The sequence below is a fragment of the Perca fluviatilis genome, chromosome 21 (assembly GCF_010015445.1).
Source record: "Perca fluviatilis chromosome 21, GENO_Pfluv_1.0, whole genome shotgun sequence".
Taxonomy (NCBI): domain Eukaryota; kingdom Metazoa; phylum Chordata; class Actinopteri; order Perciformes; family Percidae; genus Perca; species Perca fluviatilis.
The window spans coordinates 11759401-11765845 of record NC_053132.1 but is presented as its reverse complement, the minus strand read 5'-3'; positions in this window follow the sequence as shown (position 1 = coordinate 11765845).

Here is a 6445-nt window from a genome sequence, read left to right as displayed (position 1 = left end):
TCCACCTGTAGTCCCTGGGCAGGTAAACAACAAGGTAAAACCAGATAAAACAACAGAGGGTATTTATATATATATATATACGTAGTGTTCAATTTCACACTAACATTCACACTTGGAGCTAATAATCTGTCACACAATGTAAGTAGTTTGGTAGCGTTGCATTTCCCCATGGACAGTTTCCCTCGACTCATTTCCTGGTTGTCCTTCTCCGTAAACTCAAAGAGAGGGGTAACTTTTCCTGCTCCAGGTTTCCCACCGTGGTCAGAAAGAACAGGGGAGACTCTTTGGTTCTCTCACTATGACTATAGTCTCTGTCTAGAGTCACTACTCGCTCCGAAGCTAATCGCCGTGACGAGCCTACTAGCTATGCGGCTCACAAGCCCAAACCATTGTGTGTGCGGCCACGGCGTGTGTCTGTTTTGTTTCCGGTCTGCGAAATACCCGCCTTTCAATCACTACTATTGGCCAGGCGTCCAAGGTAATGTAACTCCATTTGTTCAGGTCCTATCCCCTGACCAATCGGCTATCCTAACCTTAACCACTCGAGGTGAAATGCCTAACCGCAACCAATCGAGCTGCTTCGTAGGGTGGGTCTTGGCGTGGCCATAGTGGGATTCGTAATTTTGCTTAGCTAGCTAGCTAGCTAGATCCGAAAGAACTTTAATCTCGCGATAAAAAAATTGACGGCGTTAAAATGAGTTTGCGTTAACGCCGTTAATAACGCGTTAAACTGACAGCCCTAAAATATATATATATATATATATATATATAAAATGGAGCAGCCTTTGTTATACAAAAACAAATCATTTGGAAATGGGAAGTGAGCTGGTCTCGGAGATGATAAATGCAGAACCCAGCTGAGTGTGATGAAGTGCGCTGCTGCTTGAGCTCATGTTTCCCCCTCTGTAAACAAAAACTAAATGAGCTCTCCATCATCGGGCTAAAGAATCACCAATCTACGACTCCTTATCTTTATTTACTTGACTGTAAGCCGCCTCTGCTGGGAGATTGTCTCGTCTTTGTTACATTGTTAATTGCCGCTCATTAGACGTCGCACATTCACTCCTGTGTCGACAGTGAGGTTAAATAAAAAATGGAAGGAGGAAAAAATTGGTTATTGGGCTTTTATGTGCCAGCTGGATCACTGAGGCCCTCTGGAAGTGGGGCGTGAAACAAACGATTCTCCATCGCTGCCCCAAAGGTTTCAGTGCACCAAATAGATTCAACAAGAACAAAAGCCCATTGCCAAGTGATTCATTGAGGTCTTTCTGGTTCACGTTGCCATTCACTGACACAAGCTTTAAATGTTATTGGGCAATTAAAGGTAATGAAATGCTACAGCGTATTATGAAACTGTGCCTGAGCTGCATGTACCACTCCTATATCTGATGGGGAAATAAATATTAATGTGCACGGCAAAGTACTATCAGCTGGTACCCAGTTTTCTAACAGCTTACACATTGTTTGACTCAGTGTTTTGTCCATTATGGTACCGCCCATTGGCCTTGTATGCAGCTATTAAACATGTATTTGACTACTCTCGAATGAATTCACTTGGCTTTAACTAAGTTCTTTTTTTTCCAGTTCATGGAAGTGCAGTCATTCTGAAGGGTGTAGGCCACCGTTTTCAATACCTTATCTTGGCAGGTTCATCATCACTAACTGTTAAACACAAACACACACATGCCCCAGAGCTAGCAGGTTGATAACCACATCGCTCATGCTGGCCTGAGATAATCCACCCCCTTTCACACAAGTTACTGTACAAATTAGCAGCAGTTTACCTCTGCAGGCTGCCATTTCTTTTATTCATTTGTATAGAATAATATAATGATAGCCATGATACGTAAACAGTGCTTTAGTCCTCCTGGAGTGCAGCACATTGATTCCTTTACTGTTACAGCAGACTGCAAGATTACCTTTCAAATAATAGAGATGACCTCATTTCAGGAGACATGTCTGGGCATGTATGACCTCACTGCCACAGGACAGTATTGACAGACATAATCCAAAGTGTCAATCATTGACTGAATGAAGCTGTTGTTGTTGTGGTGATTTCCCAGTTGGAAGCTATTGGCACATCAGTTTGTCATCTTTGGACTTTTTTTTATATCTCAATTGTTTTCAGTGTTGCTTGCTCACTGTATTACATGACCATAGTTAACTTCACTGTTGACTCTCAAGTAAACACAGATAGTCCTGAAGCAATTACGAGCTTATTTTCTTGAGTCAATCAACAGAAATGAATGAAAGGTTCAAGCAGCAATGAACGGGCCCTCGCCCCTCCCGGCACGTTGCGGGTACTGGCGGGACGCCGGTTGATGCTGTGGTGATTTTCCTTTTGTGGTGATCTAAAACTGCACACACAAGTTTGAATAATTAATTGTTTTTAGGGCTGCTCCCTCATAGTCGATTAGTTGACTAATCGGTCGTTTTGGTCTTAGTCAACCTAGATTTCTTTAGTCCATTAGTCATGTTTGATGCTTTTTTCATGCTGAATGACTTATTTCCAAGAAACGTACGAGCACATCTCTGGTAAACACAAGAATTAAAGTGGTGCTTTTGCATGACTCTTTGCGGAGAAACTCAGATTTACAGATCTGTCGATTAAATCAACTAATCGATTAGTCGATACAATTGAATGAGTGTTAGTTGACTAAGAATTTCTTCAATCGAGCACAGCCCTAATTGTTTTAGCAGCAAAACTAATGGTATTCTATCAGCCTCAACTGTACTCTGTGTTTAGTGCTAATTAGCAAATTAGCAAACTAAGATGGTGGACATGGTAAGTCTCCATCAAACCTATATTTTTCTCTGTCTTATATTTTTATAAGCAACTGGAAGACAACACCTTGGGCTTTGGGAACCTGAAACTGACATTTATCCTTATTTTTCTGACATGTATAGACTATTTATAAACTATTAACTCCAATCAACTATTACAGAAAAATAGTTCAGTCTTAAACTCATTATTTTACAAACTGCATTTTTCTTGCAAATGTAATTTTCATTAAGTCTCCTATATTCACGGGAAACACTTCAGCGAGATGTTTATTGTAAAATATAGGCTTCTGCAGTAATAGCAGGACAGGTTTATGACTGATTATGATATGTGTATGCTAGAGTATCCCCACCCCTTACACCCCTCCTCTCTCTTTACAACCTCAGGCCATTCAGCTCATGATCTCATTTTATGAGATCATGAGCTTCAAGATGAGATGAGATTCATCTTATGTTGAGTGACACATCAGGGACGCAAAGCCCTGTAGCATGTGTCTGTCAGGAGGAGACAGACACGTGCTACATGAAGATGAGAATGTGGCTCTCAGTTAAATGTGTCATGCCCAATCTCCAGCTACAGGGCTAACTTTCTCCTGGGGTCCTCATTTGCACGGAGTTTGCATTTGTAACCAAATCCAACAAAGGTGTGATGGTTTTGTTTTCTATAAATGTGCCACTGGTAACATAAGTGACTTCTATTTATTTGTTGAAGTGATTCTGAAATTAAATCTAAAATAAAGTCTAGGCATTTTTAGAAATGAGGCCCCCTTGAGATCTTTGCTTTCTCAAGATCTTTGCTTGAGATTACTCCTGCGGTGTGTCTCCAACACGTGAGCCAACATTCATATATGTTTTTGTATGTCATCTGTTTGGGTTAGGCTCCTTTTACACGGCAGGCACGCTGCTGCCCTTGTAGCGCACCTGCATTTACCCACCTTAACAACTGCCAGCTGTGTGTTACCTTGAACTTTCATCTCCCCTCATTTGGCTCTTCCTGTTTGACAGGAAACAGCAGAGCAGCTGACCAGACAGCGCCGCACACCTGCAGCCCAAAATGCACCGTTATCCATGGAAACATGCACTTGTTTTTTCTGTGTGTGGAGCGCTGGTCCATGTGGGGGCCTGTTGCTCTTACTCGCCAAGCCACATGGTTTCCCCACATTTCATCACTCTCCTTCCCTTGTGGGCAGCCGCGCCAACAGCACTCGTTGGAGGGAGGGCTCTGAAACTTCAGAAGTCATCGGGTTTGGGGCGGAGTCCTGAATTTCCTCCCTCTCTTGGCTGTGTGTCTCTTCCCACCCGCCTCCCCACCCCCACCGAGTCTTCACAAGCAATCTAAGAAGTGTCTCAGTTCATACACAAAGCAGTCTGTACTCCGACATGGTCACAGCCGTCACAGGTCCCTCTGGGGACACGACCCTTGCTCAACTGCTCGCTAAAGCCTCAGAGCCCCGGCTCTCCAGACACTAGGCATGACCCCATGATGTCATACACGAGCGCGTGCGTATGTATAATCCAAGGAAAAAAGGGTGGTCGTATGACACCATACAGTGTAAACTAACTGTGCTGGTCTGCAAAAGGTTACAGCTGACCTCATTTTTAAAGTTGTGTGCCTCTGATGGCTCTCTCCTGAGAAGGTGTCCAGTTGCTTTTTGTAAAAGCCAAAGCGTTCTGCGCTCACAATTTAGATCATACACTCCTCTTGCTGAAGGGCCAACTTTTTAAATTTGAGAAGGCTCGTATGACCTCGATACATCTCTTCTATGTAGGTGCAGGATATTGCTGCTCAGACATAACACTGACTGAACTTTAAAAACTACTTTTGTACCTCAAAACACATTTGTGGTTTTGGTCTCGAAAGTGTTTAGGTGAGATTAAACACGCTAACGACCTGCGGATACAATAATGTATCAATTTAGTGCATATGTACGGAAAAAGATGTGCAGCTTTTTGTGCCGATGTCATTAAGAGCTCAAGGTAAAGTTTGTGCTCCCATTTTTTCAGCTTGTTTTATTAGAAAAGTTCCAGACAAACACTTGCACAGCAACTGGAAATGTTTTGTGGCCGGGTGGTACTGCTAAATTGCTTTTCACCCTGACCACACTTGATCTGCCAAGCAGGGGTAGGCACCAAACCTAGAAACTAGTGCCAGCATTCAGTTTCATTCACATACGGTTTCAATTAGTTTATTAGAAAAATTCTACTGAAAAAGAGTAATTTTCAAAAATTCTTTTAGGGTCATTTTGTTTTAGGGTCTAGTCATTTTCTCTTAATTTTTGTGAAATTGAAAATCTCTTACATACCATTTTGCACAACTACCGGTAATTTCAATTAATTGAATTGAGTATTGAATTCAACCTTTGAATTGTTGACGGAAAGTGTTGAGGGAAAAAACGTATTAGAGTAAAACCTGTTATGCACCATTAGTATACCGGAAACATGTGACATTAACCTCATGTGAGCACTGTGGTACATCTGTTGCTTAAGAACTGAATGAAGTGTGATGTGAATCATCATTAGAGCAGATAAGAGGGAAAACCACCCTCTTGTGTCACTGCTGATGGGGGTTGTGGAGGAGTATATTACAGAACATCGGCACAACGTGCCCCTCCTGTTGTCGTCCTATCTTCTCTCAGAACACAGCCTCCTTTCACTTCTGTCACTCCACTGATTAAAGACCGGGGGGCCTTCGGTGTGTCAGTCTGCCACACAGCACGTTTACAAGGGTTCTGTTGACCCATTTCCTTCTCGACTCATTACCCGAAAAGGGCTTAACCAGAGAAAAGCAGCAGCTTTCAAGTACCACAGGCAGCTCTGTGACAGTGTAAATATGACCTCACTATGCAAGCATACAGATTATCATGCAACAGCATAACAATGCAATCCATTACAGGAGTATGCATTGGCCTTGTAAGCAAGTTTATGCTTTGTGTGGTATTTGCGCCTGGTGTATAGCATGTCGAGCAATCTTCAAATTACTTAGCCTTTAATGAGGTGACTCTTTACTTAGTGGCACCGTGCGCTTCTGCCTCTTAGCAACATGTGGAAGTGCTATGCAATCGTACTGCAGCATTAAATCAAAAAAGTTAACATCAGTATAATTGTGGAGGTTTGCATAGGCACCAGTGTTGTGGAGGGGAAGCAGACAAACCGAGCAGCAGCAGCAGCAGCAGCAGCAGCCCTGACACATGGCCCACATTCACAGCCACCTCCCACGTCACTGTGCTCCTCTGAGAAAAAGCCCCTTTTGTTTTCCAGTGCTGGGAGGGAGAAAGGTCTCTAGAGTGAACCGCCGCTCAGCTCCACCACTCCACCCGCCATGAAAACAAGAAAAGAAACGGGGAACGGACTTCCCACCCCTGCCTGGCGTCCTCACTACTCACTCCCCGCTTCAGCACACAAACACAGGCTCATCAGTAGTACCACTACTACGGTCAGGATTGTCTTTTCCTGCTACTTAATTGGGTCAGTCTGCATTGTTGCATTAAAGATGTCTCCAACAATGACCTTGCTGTTAATGCATGTGCTCGGCTAATAGCAGTAGTGGAATTCTCTTTCAGATTCTGTACTGTAAAAAAAAAGTAGCATTACCACAGTGAAATCCTGCATTCATGATATACGTAAGTAGAAGACTGCAAGTTTCATCAGTAAGATTTACTTACAA